We start from the raw sequence: 17,659 nt of genomic DNA, 5'->3' as shown, positions 1-17,659 counted from the left end.
GATTGACTGCAGTCCACCAAATGCATCCGATGAAGTGAGCTGTAGCTCACGAAAGCTTATGCTCTAATAAATTTGTTAGTCTCTAAGGTGCCACAAGTACTCCTTTTCTTTTTGCAGACTATATAGTAAAACTTGAGTTCTGCTTAGCTATACCTTAACCAATCATTTTCCTGAAATTTAACTAATCAATCCTAACATATTGTAACATGATTATTTAACCAGTTATATACCACCACCTTAATTAGTTTACACCCAGCAAAATTCATTATACAGCAGACAGAAACAATCACAGAACCAGACAGAGATTACACAGACAAACAATAGTAAAGTGGGAACTATAATGACAAAACAATACAGAAATCAGGATTTCACATCCTAGCTATTGATAAGTGAGTTCTTGCCAGGCAGGATGCTGTCAAACTAAGTTTTCTTTTATATCTTCTCAGCACGTCCCTTTCTTGAGAGGTGATCGGCGTTATCAAGACAGGATTGTATCCTAACGGCCCAATAGCACCTGATTTCAATGTGACTAGTTTGGAATGCGAGGAGGTGACCAGTCGCTCCCAGTTTATGGCTGCCTCTGTTGTTTAGCCAAAGGCCTTAGCCTAAGCACAGGGCCTCAGACTGTCGCAGTGAGACGAGGCCCTTGCACCGGCAGACAGTGATTGTGATTCTTTCTTTTATCCCTCTAAAGCTAGCCAAGTGATAAGGATACACCTACATTCTTAGGCTCTAGGCCTTTACAGACAGGCCTGAATATCTATATCCTAACTGCTGCCACAAGATACGGGACCAATAACCATTTTCCATTGGTCGTAGCAGCATACCAATATATATTGCCCATGCAGTTGTAATATCCAGTCCATTAGCCTCTGAAAATCACTGCCACCCTCTTGAGGCCAAATGATTTGATAGTGAACTGATACAAGGAGCCATTAGGAAAGGGATAGATAAGAATAGAGAAAATAAAATAATGCCACTCTATAAATATCACAGCATGGATATTGCATGCAATTCTGGCCACCTCATTTAAAAAAAAGATATATTAGAAATGGAAAAGGTACAGAGAAGGGCAAGAAAAAAATATTAGGTGGGTATGGAACAGCTTCTGAGGAGAGATTAAACAGACTGGGACTTTTCAGTTTGCAACAGAGACGACTAAGAGGGGATAAGATAGAGAATCTATTTTAAGATATAAAATGGTGACAGGTGAGGAGAAAGTGAATACAGTAATCTTGTTTACTCCTTCACATAACACAAGAACCAGGGGTCAGCCAAGGAAATTACTAGGCATCACATTAAAACAAAGAAAATGAAGTAGTCTTGTCAAGGTTCCTTCCCCACTCTGAACTCCGGGGTACAGATGAGGGGACCTGCATGAAAGACCCCCTAAGCTTATTTCTACCAGCTTAGGTTAAAAACTTCCCCATGGTACAAACTTTGCCTTGTCCTTGAACAGTATGCTGCCACCACCAAGCATGTTAAACAAAGAACAGGGAAAGAGCCCACTTGGAGACGTCTTCCCCCCAAAATATCCTCCCAAGCCCTACACCCCCTTTTCTAGGGAGGCTTGATAATAATATCCTCACCAATTCGTACAGGTGAACTCATACCCAAACCCTTGGATCTTAAGAACTACGAAAAATCAATCAGGTTCTTAAAAGAAGAATTTTATTTAAAGAAAAGGTAAAAGAATCACCTCTGTAGAATCAGGATGGTAAATACTTTACAGGTAATCAGATTCAAAACATAGAGAATCCCTCTAGGCAAAACCTTAAGTTACAAAAAGACACAAAAACAGGAATACACATTCCCTCCAGCACAGCGAATTTTTCAAGCCAAAACAGAAAGAAAACCTAACACATTTTCTAGCTAGATTATTTACTAACTTTACAGGAGTTGGAGGGCTTGAATCCTTGATCTGTTCCTGGCAATGGTATCACACAGAGAGACAAACAAAAGCCTTTCCCCTCCTCCCCCATTTGAAAGTATCTTGTCCCCTCATTGGTCATTTTGTGTCATTTGCCAGCGCGGTTACCTTAGCTTCTTAACCCTTTACAGGTGAAAGGATCAGTGAGAGCCCTGTCCCGACCCAGACTCTCACCTCTACCCCTGCCCCTGCCCTTATCCCGCCCACCTCCCGAGATATTATTGCCACCCCTGGGACAGTCTCCTTCCCCTTTCCAACAGATGACTCCCAGGGAATGGCCTTTGTGTTTGCCCGTCCCGACCCACCAGGGGCTGCTATCCTCCCTCCGCCGCCCCCTATCGCCCCAGCATTCAGGCCAACCCATCAGGAGCCCCGTCGGGGGGTCCGCACCCTGTCTGCCCATCTCGCTGGGCCAGGGGGCTGTACCAAGGGCCCCATTGGGGAGCAACCAGACCATAACCCCAGCCCCCCATGCGCTGCGAGAGGAGTTGCGGGAGTTCCTAGAAGACGTCCGTGGCTCCCGCACCAAAGTCCAGCTTGCCCTCCAGCGATGGGGGGACTTTAATCAAATCCTCCGGGCCGCAAGGGTCCTCATGGGGGAGGGGAAAAGGACCGGGAGACAGGGCTCCGCGGCCTACCAGCGGGTCCGCCTCTCCCATGACTCCTTACTCACCTACAGGGTGGGTCACGGACTGCTGCGCGGCCCGCCAGGAGCCACGAGCATCCCTGCCGGCGAGGATCCCCCCCAGCCCTCCTCATGGCACCCTTTACCATCACAACATTGAACACTCGTGGCTGTAGGATGGGTCTCTGCAGGTCCCAGGTGCTCTCCTTCCTTCGGGAGGGGAGTGCCGGGTCGCCTGCTGCACCTCCGGGTCCGCATGGAGGGGCTCGTAGTCAACCTCGTCAACATCTATGCCCCAGCAGCGAGCCCGGAGCGGCTGCAATTCTATCAGCAGGCGTCCGCCTTCCTCAGCACCTTGGATCCTCAGGAGTGCCTGGTCATATAGCCACCATGACAGCCTCCCTCTGCGCGGAGAGGCCGGGGCTGGCCTATTGGCATTTTAACAACAGCTTGCTGGAGGATGCGGGCTTCGTGGCATCCTTCCGGGAGTTCTGGCTGGCCTGGCGAGGGTAGCGGCGTGCCTTTCCCTCGGCGCGGCAGTGGTGGGACCTAGGGAAGGTGTGCGCTCGGCTCTTCTGCCGTGACTATACCCGGGGCACCAGCCGACGGAGGGATGCGGCGATAGAGCAGTTGGAACGGGAGGTCTTAGAGCTGGAGAGGCGTCTGGACGCCAGCCCCGAGGATCCACCCCTCTGCGGAGCATGCCGGGAGAAGCGGGAGGAGCTCCGGACCCTCGAGGACCATCGGGCCCGGAGTGCCTTTGTTCGATCCCGCATCCGTCTCCTTCGGGAGATGGATTGCAGCTCCCGCTTCTTCTACGCCCTGGAGAAAAAGAGGGGGGCTAAGAAACATATCATCTGCCTACTGGCAGAAGATGGCATCCCCTTCACGGATCCGGTGGAGATGTGCGGGAGGGCGAGAGCCTTCTACGCAAGCCTATTCTCCCCGGATCCGACTGATCCTAACGCTTGCAGAGTGCTTTGGGAGGAGCTCCCGACGGTCAGCGTGGGCGACCGAGACCGGCTAGAGCTGCCTCTCACTCTGGCCGAGTTCTCGGAAGCCCTCCGTCGCATGCCCACCAATAAATCTCCGGGCATGGACGGGCTGACCGTGGAGTTCTACCGCGTGTTTTGGGACATCCTGGGCCCAGACCTAGTCACCGTCTGGACCGAGTCTTTGCAGAGCGGGGTCCTCCCTCTTTCGTGCAGGCGAGCCATGCTGGCCTTATTGCCGAAGGGGGACCTCCGCGATTTACGAAATTGGCGTCCCGTCTCGCTCCTCAGAACGGACTACAAAGTCGTGGCAAAAGCCATCTCACTGCAGCTAGGGTCCGTGCTGGCGGACGTGGTCCACCCAGGCCAGACCTACACCGTCCCGGGCCGCAGCATCTTCGACAACCTATATCTGGTCCGGGACCTATTGGAATTTGGGTGTAGGGATGGTCTGTCGTTCTCCCTCCTGTCCTTAGATCAGGAGAAGGCGTTCGACAGGGTGGATCACGGGTCTCTCCTGAGCACTCTGCAAGCGTTTGGATTCAGACCCAGGTTTGTGAATTTTCTCCGAGTGCTGTATGCTTCCGCAGAGTGTTTGGTCAGGCTCAACTGGACCCTGACTGAACCGGTCAGCTTCGGGCGAGGAGTACGGCAGGGGTGCCCCCTCTCAGGCCAGCTGTACGCTCTGGCGATCGAGCCCTTCCTCTGTCTCCTCCGAAGGAGGTTGACAGGGTTGGTGCTGCGGGAGCCGGAGCTGCTGCTGGTCCTGTCGGCGTACGCTGATGACATGCTTCTCGTGGTCCAGGACCTGGGCGACTTGGTGTGGGTGAAGGCTTGCCAGGCCATCTATTCAGCAGCCTCCTCCGCGTGGGTCAACTGGGTCAAGAGCTCTGGCTTGGTGGTAGGGAACTGGTGGCAGGCGAGCTCCCTCCCACCCGTGCTTCAGGCCATCCTGTGGAGCACGGGTCCGCTGCTCTATCTCGGCGTTTACCTTTCTGCCACACATCCCTCTCCACTGGAGAACTGGCAGAATTTAGAGGGCGGGGTGATAGAGCGGCTCCGGAAATGGACAGGACTACTCTGGTGCCTCTCCCTTCGAGGGAGAGTGCTGGTGCTTAATCATCTAGTCCTGTCCATGCTCTGGTACCGGCTCAACACCCTGGTCCCAGCCAACTTCCGGACATCGATTCTGGAGTTCTTTTGGTCAGGACTGCACTGGGTCCCTGCAGGGGTTCTTCATCTACCTCTGGAGGAGGGAGGGCTGGGCCTAAAATGTCTGCTCACTCAGGTCCATGTCTTCCACCTACAGACCCTGCAGAGGCTCCTTTATGGTGCAGGTAGTCCGGCATGGAGTATACTGGTGCATGCCTTCTTGCGCCGCTTCCAAGGGCTCCGATACGACCGGCAGCTCCTTTATCTCCATCCGAGAGGTCTTCCGCGAGACCTCTCCGGGCTGCCGGTCTTCTACCAGGACCTCCTCCGGACCTGGAAACTCTTTCCAACGACCAGGTCAGTGGTGGCCACCGAGGGGGCAGATCTCCTCGCGGAGCCCCTGCTACACAACCCCCAGCTCCATGTGCAGGTGGCGGAGTCCCGCTGGTGCGCCAGAGGTTGATCCTGTTAGAGGTCACAAGAGTCGGAGACCTCCTGGACTATGACCGGGGAGACTGGCTGGATCCCCTGACGCTCGCTCAGCGCATGGGGCTTTCCAGACCTTGTACTCCCCGGCGTTTACTTCAGGAGGTGAAGGTCGCTTTGCCGCCCGCTGTCGGGTTCATCTCAACCGGGTCCTGCATGGGTGATGGACCTGGACCCCAGGCCAATGTCTGCAACAGCAGTAGTGGATCCAGTCCCAGAGACCCAGACAGAGCCAGTCCCAGAACCGGAACTGGTGGAACAACCAGCAGCAGACCCATTGCCAGCACTAAATCCAATACTTGCAACCCCAACCCCAGAGGGCCCCACCGAACCTGAACTGGCAGCAGCCAATAACCCTATGCAAGAGGCTCAGTCGGAGCCTGAACCCCAACATAGTGCACCAGCAGAGAGCGGTTCACAGTCAACGGAAACAGCCCCATCCTCTACATCGCTTCCAGAGGGACCAAGCATAAATCCACAATCCAGTGAGGAATTGATATCTCCAGCATCAAGGGAAGAGTTCCAGGCTGAACAGGAAGTAGATGAAAGTCTCCAGAGAGCTTGGACGGCAGCATGGAGAAACCCACCGCCTCTCAGCAATTCTAATCAATCCAGGTTTGTTGTAGAAAGATGACTCTTATACAAGGAAACTCTTTCTGGTGGACACCAGGAAGGCTGGCAACCTCAGAGACAGTTGGTTGTTCCAACTAAGTATAGGGTCAAGCTCTTGAGCTTTGCCCACGATCATCCTAGTGGCCATGCAGGGATGAACAGGACCAAAGACCGGTTGTGGAGATCATTCCACTGGGAGGGAATGGGCAAGGATGTTTCTACCTATGTCTGGTCTTGTGAGATATGCCAAACGTGGGAAAACCCCGAGACCAGGTCAAAGCCCCTCTCCAGCCACTCCCCATCATTGAGGTTCCATTTCAGTGAGTAGCTGTGCATATTCTGGGTCCTTTTCTGAAAAAGACACCAAGACTAAAGCAGTACATACTGACTTTCATGGATTTTGTCACCCGAGGGCTGGAAGCTGTAGCTCTAAGCAACATCTGGGCTAAAAGTGTGTGCCAGGCACTAGCAGACATTTTTGCCAGTGTAGGTTGGCCCTCTGACATCCTCACAGATGCAGGAACTAATTTCCTGGCAGAAACTATGGAAAGCCTTTGGGAAGCTCATGGGGAAAATCACTTCAAACAAATGGCATGGTTGAGAAGTTGAATGGAACTTTGGGGGCCATGGTACGAAAATTCAAAAATGAGCACTCCAATGATTGGGACCTAATATTGCAGCAGTTGCTCTTTGCCTACAGAGTTGTACCACATCCCAGTTTAGGTTTTTCACCATTTGAACTTGTATATGGCCACGAGGTTAAGGGGCCATTACAGTTGGTGAAGCAGCAATGGGAGGGATTTACATCTTCTCCAGGAACTAACATTCTCAACTTTGTAACGAACCTACAAAACACCCTCCGAACCTCTCTAGCCCTTGCTAAAGAAAACCTACAAGATGCTCAAAAAGAGCAAAAAGCCTGGTATGATAAACATCCCAGAGAGTGTTCCTTCAAAGTAGGAGACCAGGTTATGGTCTTAAAGGTGCTCCAGGCCCATAAAATGGAAGCATTGTGGGAAGGGCCATTTACGGTCCAGGAGCCCCTGGGAGCTGTTAATTACCTCATAGCATTCCCCACCTCCAACCGAAAGCCTAAGGTATATCATATTAATTCTCTAAAGCCCTTTTATTCCAGAGAATTAAAAGTTTGTCAGTTTACAGGCCAGGGAGGAGATGGTGCTGAGTGGCCTGAAGGTGTCTACTATAAAGGGAAAAGTGCTGGTGGTGTGGAAGAGGTGAACCTCTCCATGACTCTTGGGTGTATACAGCGACAGCAGATCCAGGAGCTGTGCACTAGCTATGCGCCGACATTCTCAGTCACCCCAGGCTGACTGAATGGGCATACCACTCCATTGACACAGGTAATGCTCACCCAATTAAAGTCCAACCTTACCGGGTGTCTCCTCAAGGTAAAACTGCTATAGAACGGGAGATCCAGAATATGTTACAGATGGATGTAATCCGCCCCTCTGGCAGTGTATGGGCATCTCCAGTGGTTCTAGTTCCCAAACCAGATGGGGAGATACGTTTTTGCGTGGACTACCGTAAGGTAAATGCTGTAACTCACCCAGACAACTATCCAATGCCATGCACTGATGAACTATTAGAGAATTGGAATGAACGTGATTGCTGCAAAAATGTTATTTGAGCATTCCCATTTGAGGAATTATTTACAAGTTGCTAGGCAGGAGGCGTGTACAGTCATAGTTACTGTCCACCACGCTATTATGATATTAAGCAAGTGATTGAGAGGGTTAGCAGAGATTTGGAACACAATTAAAAACATTTTTGGGATGTTCCCCCACGGGATGGGGAATTTGGCATTACATCCAATTTGTTTATTCTAATGTTTCAAGTAGCATTGGTTGTTGTGTTCTTAGCACTGAGATGCTGGATAAGGAAGACGATTGATTGGTTGCAAAGCCAGTGATTTAGCACATGATGGGTACTTCCTGAAAATAAGTACATGATGTCTGGACTTTAATGAGGCAAAACTTAGGGGTAAAACTGCCAGTGCCAGCACGAAGATTCTTGCTCAGTGTCTCGGTTGAGAGCCTTGAGCTTAATGCTGGAATTTCAAAAGTAACTCACTGATTTTATATATATACATATATATATATATATATATATATATATATATATATATATGTATGTGTGTGTGTGTGTGTAAAAGCCTTAATATTAAATATATATGGCCTTTAAGGAGGGGAATGTTGCCCTGGATTTGAGTGTTGTGTATCCCAGGATGTAATCAATCTAATTCCCAACCATATTAGGTGCCCTCAGCCATTATGAATTAATGAAATAGAACACCACACAGTTAAGGTTTAATTTGGAGACAGGCTTTCAGAAGCAAGGTCATAACTATTGGCAGTTTCTCTTATCAGTATGGGAGGAGGGGAAGAAAAAGTAAATAACTGAGAATGAAAGAAAGACATGTGGATTGACAGCCTTGAGTCCAGATGCCTCTGACAGTAAAAGTTTATTGAAAGTTAGCAGAAGTGGTCACTTAGTAGTGGTCACTATGACCAATGTGTTCAGTAGAAGTTAGTTATGCTGACTTGAATTACCCCTTGATCAGACAGAATTGCTGAGTCCCTGCTGATTTATTCCTTACACTGCCTCTAGTGAAATAGTTAAGTTGGGGGCTCTGACAACCCTGCGTAACAGTACGTCTGAAGGGAGAGATGCACAATGAGGGGAATTACACACTTTATACAACTATTAGAAAGGTAAATATTTTATAGTTATTAACAATCTAGAAAGGGGGGTGAGAAGTGAGGTGGCAACATTTACAGATGGCACCAGATTATTTAGGTCACAGCCAACTCCTCAAACACTTAACAAGGTTCTAATTTAACTGTATGAAATCAGGACAGGGACCTGGGCATCATGGTACACAGCTCTGGGTAAACCCTGCTCACAGTGCAAGCATGGACAGAAACTAAAGAAAACGCTGGATCCCGGAGAAGTGGAGTGGGTAAACATGCAGAAAATGCAATGCCGTGAGATCAGTCCCTCAATGTTTCACCCTCCTCTCGCTTCCTCTGTGTGGTAGGACAGTTTCTACATAAAAGAATGAATGGAGAGAAGTCAGACATCAAGAATTGTGGCATTCAGGGACCAGTCGGAGAGTGCTTTGATGTCCCTGGTAACTCGATTACAGACCTAAAAGTCACAATACTACAACAACAACAAAAATTCAGAAACAGACTCCAACGAGAAACTTCTGAATTGGAATTAATTTGCAGACTGGACAACATTAAATTAGGCTTGAATAAAGACTGGGAGTGGATGGGTCATTACACAGAGTGAAACTATTTCCACATGCTTATTTTTCCTCCTACTGTTACTCACACCTTGTCAACTGTTGGAAATGGGCCATCCTGATTATCACTACAAAAGTTTGTTTTCTCCTGCTGATAATAGCTCACGTGAGCTGATTATTCTCAGTATGGCAACACCCATTGTTTCATGTTCTCTGTGAATATAAATCTCCCTACTGAAGTGGGTTTTAGCCCATGAAAGCTTATGCTCAAAGACATTTGTTAGTCTCCAAGGTGCCACAGGTACTCCTCATTCTTTTTGCTGATACAGACTAACATGGCTACCACTCTGAAACCTCTTACACAGGATATTGCAGAACTGGAAGGGTTTAGGGAAGGGCAAGGAGAATGATCAAGGGCCTCAGGAAACACTCATATGGAGGGAGGTTGAAAAGACTGGGTTGTTACCTTACCAAGGAGATGAATAAGAGGGGACATGAGAAATGTCTGTAAAATACTGACTGATAGAGAATAGATCGAGAATGCGTTCCCCCATCTCATAACACAAAATCAAGGGGACATTCAATTAACTGAAATGTGACAAATTCAAAATAGATTTAAAAAGAATGCTTTCTTCACTCAATGCCTAAATAGACTACAGAACTCATTGCCCCAAGAGGTAGTTGAGGTGACAAGAAAAGCAAGAATCAGGAAGGGTTTGGACATTTACATGGATAGTGAGACTATCCAGTTACAATACTTACAGCTAAATAAATATTTTGGAAAGCCTATACACGAGAGTGGTTCAGGGCACAAGCCTATCCCTAGCTGTTGGCATTAGGGTGACCCCCTCCTGATGGTCAAGTCACCCCACATCTTTCTACTGTTGGGTTTCTTACATATTCTTCTGCAGCACCTGAGGTTGTCACTGTCAGAGAGAGAACACTGGATTAGATGGATCATAGGTCAGATCCACAATGCAATTCCTATATTTTAAAGGAGCCAAGTTTCCCCCATGGAAATAGACATTATCATAGAATCATAGAACTGGAAGGGACCTCGGGAAGTCATCTAGTCAAGTCCCCTGCACTCAAGGCAGGACTAAGTATTATCTAGACCATCCCTGACAGGTGTTTGCCCAGCCTGCTCTTAAAAATCACCAATGATGGTGTCATAAATATAAAGGGAAAGGTAAACACCTTTAAAATCCCTCCTGGCTAGAGGAAAAACCCTTTCACCTATAAAGGGTTAAAAAGCTAGGATAACCTCGCTGGCACCTGACCAAAATGACCAATGAGGAGACAAGATACTTTCAAAAGCTGGAGGGAGGGAGAAACAAAGGCTGTCTCTGTCTGTGTGTCTGATGCTTTTGCCAGGGACAGAACAGGAATGGAGTCTTAGAACTTAGTAAGTAATCGAGCTAGAGATGCGTTAGATTCTGTTGGTTTACATGGCTGAGAAAATAAGCTGTGCTGAATGCAATGGATATTCCTGTTTTTGTCTCTTTTTGTAACTTAAGGTTTTGCCTAGAGGGATTCTCTATGTTTTGAATCTGATTACCCTGTAAGGTATTTACCATCCTGATTTTACAGAGGTGATTGTTTTACTTTTTCTTCTATTAAAATTCTTCTTTTAAGATCCTGATTGCTTTTTCATTGTTCCTAAGATCCAAAGATCTGGGTCTGTATTCACCTATGCAAATTGGTGAGGATTTTTATCAAGCCTTCCCTGGGAAAGGAGGTTTAGGGTTTGGGGAGGATTTTGGGGGGAATGATGTTTCCAAGCGGGCTCTTTCCCAGTTATATATTTGTTGGATGCTTGGTGGTGGCAGCAATAAAGTCCAAGGGAAAAAGGAAAATAGTTTGTACCCTGGGGAAGTTTTAACCTAAGCTGGTAAAAATAAGCTTAGGAGGTTTTCATGCAGGTCCCCACATCTGTATCCTAGAGTTCAGAGTAGGGAAGGAACCTTGACAGATGGAGATTACACAACCTCCCTAGGCAATTTATTCTAGTGCTTAACCACTCTGACAGTTAGGAAGTTGTTCATAATGTGCAACCTAAACCACTCTTGCTGCTATTTAAGCCAATTACAAAAGCAGGGATTCTACTTTCAAGAGATTCTTTGAATTGAAAACAGAGGTGAAAAGATTCATGGAAGAAATTAAAATACCTGTACCACAATTTGAAGATCACAAATGGATGACAGATCTTGCTTTCTTTGTTGACGTAATGCAAGAGCTGAATATCCTAAACTTGAAGCTGCATGGTCAAGGCCAGATGGTGACAGCACCATATGACAATGTGAGAGCATTCACAACTAAACTAAAATTGTGGAAAAATCAGATTTCTCAGGGGAATCTCACTTGCCAGCATGCAAGTCACTTGTGGCAGAGCTCAGCTCTGAAATACAGTTCAGTGTTTCTAAATACACTAAAAGCTTTACCTGCTTTTGCAAGAATTTGATCAGCAGTTTGCAGAAAGCACAAAGAAAGCTTTGATATGTTTGCTAATCCATTTTCTGTTGATGTGAAAACACCACTGTGTATTTTCAAATGGAACTCTTTGATATGCAGTGCAACACATCTTTAAAGACTAAATTCAGAGAAACCAAGGATATCACATTGTTCTTCAGACAGCTACCATCATCTTCCCGAAATCTTTGCAAAACCTTCAGAAAAATCATGTTCTTGTTTGGCAGTAGTTACATTTGTGAGAAACTTTTTTCAACAATGAATATAAACAAATCAAAATATCAAACACAACTATCTGATGCACACCTTCCTGCAATCCTGAAGGTTTCAACTGCTCAGTCACTGAGGCCAAACATCAACAAACTGACAGAACTGAATCATTGCCAGGTGTCAGGCTCTCATAAATATAAAGGGAAGGGTAACAACCTTTATGTGTGGAGTAATATAAAATCCCTCCTGGCCAGAGGTACAGAATCACTTACCTGTAAGGGGTAATTAGTTTGATTAACCTATTTGGCACCTGACCAGAAGAACCAATGGGGAAAGAAGATACTTTCAAATCTGGGGTGGGGGGGGAGTTTTGTTTGTGCTCTCTTTGTTTTGTTGCCTCCTGGGACAAAGAGAGAGACCAAGCAGATAACCAGCTCCTAACAAGATCCTGAAATGATACATGTAAAATTACAGAAATTGTAAGTAATAGTAAGGAAATGCGTCAGATTATCTTTTGTTTTAGCTTATGAATTTTCCCTATACTAAGAGGTAATTTTATTCCGGTTTTGTAACTGGGAAGCAGAGTCAGAGGGGAATCCTCTGGGTTTGAAATCCTTTTATTTACCCTGTAAAGTTACCTTCCATCCTGATTTTGCAGGTGTGATTCTTTTACTTTTTTTAAAATAAAATTCTTCTTTTAAGAACCTGATTGATTTTCAGTGTCCTAAAACAAAAGGGATTTGGTCTGTGCTCACTTTGTTAGCCTATTGGTTGGCGTATTATTCTCAAGGCTCCCCAGAAAAGGAGGTGAAGAGGCTTGGGGGGATATTTTTTGTGGGTGGATAGGGGTCCAAGTGGCCCCTCCCTGAATGTTTGTTTAAAATACTTGGTGGTGGAAGCAATACCATCCAAGGACAAGGAAAGGAATCTGTGCCTTGGGGAAGTTTTTAACCTAAACTGCTGGAATATACATTTAGGGGGTCTTTCATGCGGGTCCTCACATCTGTACCCCATAGTTCAGAGTGGGAGGGAACCCTGACACAGGCAAACACTAAAAGCTCTGTGACATATGAAGAATTGTATAAAGTTGTGTGACAGTTTTATAATGTCTAAGAAATTTGAAATAAAAAATACAATATAAACATTTTCATTTCTGAACACCATCTTCAGTGACATTATTGGCCTGCTGGGAGGATTTGAGGATTGGCACTGGCCCTAAGGTAAATTGAGTTTGAGACCCCTGCTCTTAGACTTGCTTCCCATGGGATCTTACCTACCAACTCCCTGAGTTTGCTAAAGTCTGCCTTCTTGAAATCCATTGTCATTATTGTTCTGCTCTTCCTCCTACCATGCCTTAGAGTCATGAACTCTACCATTTCGTAATCAGATTTCAGAGTAGCAGCCGTGTTAGTCTGTATTCTCAAAAAGAAAAGGAGTACTTGTGGCACCTTAGAGACTAACAAATTTATTTGAGCATAAGCTTTCGTGAGCTACAGCTCACTTCATCGGATCATTTCATGATCAGTTTCACCCAAGCTGCCTTCCACATTCAAATTCTCAACCAGTTCCTCCCTATTTGGCAAAATCAAATCTAGAACAGCCTCTCCTCTAGTAGCTGTCTCCACCTTCTGAAATAATAATAAAAAAATGTCTCCAATACATTCCAAGAACTTGGATAATCTGTGCCCTGCTGTGTTATTTTCCCAATAGATGTCTGGGTAGTTGACATCCCCCATCACCACCAAGTCCTGTGCTTTGGATGATTTTGTTACTTGTTTAAAAAAGCCTCATCCATCTCTTCTTCCTGATTAGGTGGTCTGTAGTAGACCCCTACCATGACATCACCCTTGTTTTTTAACTCCTTTATCCTTACCCAGAGATTTTTATCAAGTCTGTCTCCTATTTCTATCTTAACCTCAGTCCAAGTGTATACATTTTTAATATATAAGGCAACACCTTCTCCCTTTTTCCCCTCCCTGTCCTTCCTGAGAAAGCTGTACCCTTCTATACCAATATTCCAGTCATGTGTATTATCCCACCAAGTCTCTGTGGTGCCAACTATGTCATTGTTGTGTTTATTTACTGGCAGTTTGAGTTCTTCCTGGCACTGGCAATATTGCCCTTCCTAACCCTAGTGATTATATTACGTCTCCCTCCCACAAACTCCCTCTCAAACTCCCCTGTTTGTGGTCCCCTCATTGTTAGCACCCCTCCGGCTTTTAAGGCCTTCTCTCCTAGGTCAGCCCTAGCTCCTCGTTAATCACATAGGGTAGGGTGAGCATAAGGCTGATTGAGGTTGATCAAAGATGATCAAGGATGATCCAGGGAACAAACACTCAAACAGTCCCCAGACATACAATCCCAGCTGACCCTGTAATTTAAATAACCTGAAATAGAAAGAAAAATACAAACAACCGAACAAACTCACCCTCTCCAAGATTAGTACTCTCAACTTGTTTATTCAGCAAGGAGATCTCCTTCTTCTGCTCTCAAATTCCCCTGTTTGTGGTCCTCTCGTAGCTTTCCCTCTTGCTTTTAAGGCCTTCTTTCCTAGGTTAGACCTACCCCCTCGTTAATCACAAGCCTGATTGAGGCTGATCAAAGATAATCAAGGATGATCCAGGGATCAAATAGTCCCTAGACACACATCCCATATTATGTTCTTATAAAGAACAAAACTTTTAGGGGTTTTAAAGGTTCTCTCACTACTCTGGAATCAGGCCATGATAGGAAGGTATTTCCAGAGCCTGATCCTGTGGTGAATATTTAGCTAATTCACATAACTGTAGGGTAGCTAGAAGGTAAAACATAAGTGTGTATCTGCTTGTAATTCCATTCTGGATGTAATCAACACCAAGTTCCCCTTGAACTAATAAAGGAATTCTTGTGTGGAAACTTAGTTGTGCTAAACCTTAATAGAATCATAGAATCATAGAATATCAGGGTTGGAAGGGACCCCAGAAGGTCATCTAGTCCAACCCCCTGCTCAAAGCAGGACCAAGTCCCAGTTAAATCATCCTAGCCAGGGCTTTGTCAAGCCTGACCTTAAAAACCTCTAAGGAAGGAGATTCTACCACCTCCCTAGGTAACGCATTCCAGTGTTTCACCACCCTCTTAGTGAAAAAGTTTTTCCTAATATCCAATCTAAACCTCCCCCATTGCAACTTGAGACCATTACTCCTCGTTCTGTCATCTGCTACCATTGAGAACAGTCTAGAGCCATCCTCTTTGAAACCCCCTTTCAGGTAGTTGAAAGCAGCTATCAAATCCCCCCTCATTCTTCTCTTCTGCAGACTAAACAATCCCAGCTCCCTCAGCCTCTCCTCATAAGTCATGTGCTCTAGACCCCTAATCATATTTGTTGCCCTTCGCTGTACTCTTTCCAATTTATCCACATCCTTCTTGTAGTGTGGGGCCCAAAACTGGACACAGTACTCCAGATGAGGCCTCACCAGTGTCGAATAGAGGGGAACGATCACGTCCCTCGATCTGCTCGCTATGCCCCTACTTATACATCCCAAAATGCCAATAAATGTATAAGGGAAATTATTTCCAGTACCTGGCCTTTGTGGTCATATTGGGGAGGGACTGAAACCACTTTGGTAAAGTCCTAAATGAATGGGAGGAAAGGCCGACTAAGAAGATTGAAGCTCACACCCTGGTGAGAGTATGCATAGAAATGGCACAGTTGGTAGGAATAGGGGAGGAAAAAGCTGATGCTGTGGAGAACATGTCTGGCCAGGTCAGTGGGCCTGCAACAACCACAGCCTTCGACAGCACCCAGAATGCATTCACCCAGGGAGTGGCTATCCTGGCCTGCAAATTTGTTCAGAAAATACAGGGAGACCAGATGATCAGTCATGCCTAAGATTAAGATTTTGTCACAGATATTTTTAGTAAAAGTCATGGACAGGTCACGGGCAATAGACAGAAATACACAGAAGCCCATCACTTGTCTGTGACTTTTACTAAAAACAATGGGGCGGGGGACTGACAGGGGGATGATTAAAGCCCATTCAGGAGGATGAGAGCCCAAGACTGGCTTCGGGAGCAGGAAGGGACTAGCACCTGCTTCCAACACGGCTAACAATGATGTGGCCCCTGCTGCAGCCCCAGCAGCTCAGAGCTCCGTGGTCCCCACCGCAGTCCCAGGGTCTCAGAATTCCAGAGCCTCTGCCACAGCCGAGCTCCAGGGCTCCCATTGCCAGTGCAGTGCGTGACGGCTGGTTTAGTCTGGCTGCGGGTCACCATTCCCATCCCCTTGGCTGACTTCACATGATTGGCCAAGTCTTCCCCCAATAGCATGGGGATGGGATAATCATCATAAACTGCAAAAGTCCACGTTCCTGACCAGCCCTTGTACTGGACAGGCAACTTGGCTTTAGGCAAATTGAAAGAGTTGAACTTGAAGGGTTGAATCGTCACTTGGAACTCTGGGTTGATTAAATTAGGGTCCACTAAGGAAGCATGGATAGCCGACACCTGTGCTCTGGTGTCCCTCCATGCGGTGACCTTCTTCCTGCCCACACTCACAGTTTCCCTCCGCTCCAAGGATATCTGGGAGGTATCTGGGCCTGAGGACCTCTGGGGTGATTCCGGTGCAATGAACTGTAATCTGTTGGGGTTCTTGGGGCAGGTGGCCTTCGCATGCCCCGGCTCATTACATTTAAAATATCGTCCAGCTGACGGGTCACTGGGGCGAAGTGGGTTGCTGGAGAATGGTGTGGCAGGACAATAAGGTGGCTGGAGGGTTCCTTGCGGGGTAGATGGGGCCTTGGGCGGCCCCCGGTATTAGGGTGTGCTCTGAGGTTGTCCCTTCTGGTATCTGCTCAACTGCAACCAGTTTTTTTCTTCTCTGCTACCTCCACCCATTTGGCTCTAATCTCCCCCGCCTCGATTACAGTTTTGCGCTTCCCATCTAGGATGTATCTTTCTATTTCCTCAGGAACACCCTCTAAGAATTGCTCCATTTGCATTAGGAAGGGCAAATCTTCTGGAGATTTAACACTTGCTCCTGATATCCAGGCATCCCAATGTTTCACAATGTGGTAGGCATGTGGGGTAAATGACACGTCTGGTTTCCGCCTTAGGACTCTGAGCTGCCGACGGGAATGCTCGGGGGTTAGCCACATTCCACTCCACAAAACCACTCTTGCCTTGGTTTTAAACAGTTCATACTGGTTCATGTGTTCCTTAGGCATTTCAGCCACCACCTCCGCTGAGGGCCCACTGAGCTGCGGCCTCAGCTCTACCATGTATTAGTCTGTAGAGATGCTGTAGCCAAGGCAGGCCCTTTCGAGGTTTTCTAAGAAGGTCTCAGTATCATCGCCTGCCTTGTAGGTGGAGAATTTTCTGGGATGGGAAGTGGTACCTGGAGAAGGATTGCTAGGGTTTGTTGGTATATTCTGCTGAGCCTTTGCCTTCTTCATCTCCAGTGCATGCTTCTTCTCTTTTTCCTTCTCCTCCATCTCCATCCGTCTGAGTTCTACCCATCTTTAATGTTCCTTTCATTTTTCCTCAGCCTCAAATCTGGCTAATTCCAGCTTTTGTTGAACCATGGAGTCTGTCATCCTAACCTCTCTGTTTTTAATTAACTTTATACCCGAGAGTTAGACAGAAAAGCAAACAAACAAAAAACTTGGCTTGTAAAATTTTGCTGTGCTGAATATGATACCTATATTCTCTGATAGTGATTGTCAATGTACAGAGAAATCCTAAAAAAACCCCAAAACCTAACATCTTTGGCTCCAGGCAAATAGGTAGAAAACCCCTCTAGTTGCTCTTAGGGGAAAAACAAAGAAACAAACAAACAAAAAACCCTTCAGGTCTGTGAAGACTGGTGAATTTCCCTGCAGGAGGTTAACTATCCTGCCTTTAGGTAGATAAAACTCCAGCTCACAAAAGATAATTCCCTT

The 17,659-nt window shown here is 46.6% G+C and overlaps 1 long non-coding RNA gene across 1 annotated transcript; it reads right to left on the bottom strand.

The window, feature by feature from the left end:
- Positions 1-470: 470 nt before the first annotated feature.
- LOC122457518 lies at positions 471-16,619 on the bottom strand. Its single transcript, XR_006277072.1, has 3 exons — positions 16,607-16,619; positions 15,340-15,341; positions 471-771 (listed from the first exon to the last, which is right to left on the bottom strand). It is a non-coding gene; the product is annotated as an uncharacterized LOC122457518 (long non-coding RNA).
- Positions 16,620-17,659: the final 1,040 nt, after the last annotated feature.

This window comes from Dermochelys coriacea, chromosome 1 (assembly GCF_009764565.3).
Source record: "Dermochelys coriacea isolate rDerCor1 chromosome 1, rDerCor1.pri.v4, whole genome shotgun sequence".
Lineage (NCBI taxonomy): Eukaryota > Metazoa > Chordata > Testudines > Dermochelyidae > Dermochelys > Dermochelys coriacea.
Note: the sequence above shows the minus strand (reverse complement) of the source record. Positions and strands in the feature narration are given on the sequence as shown.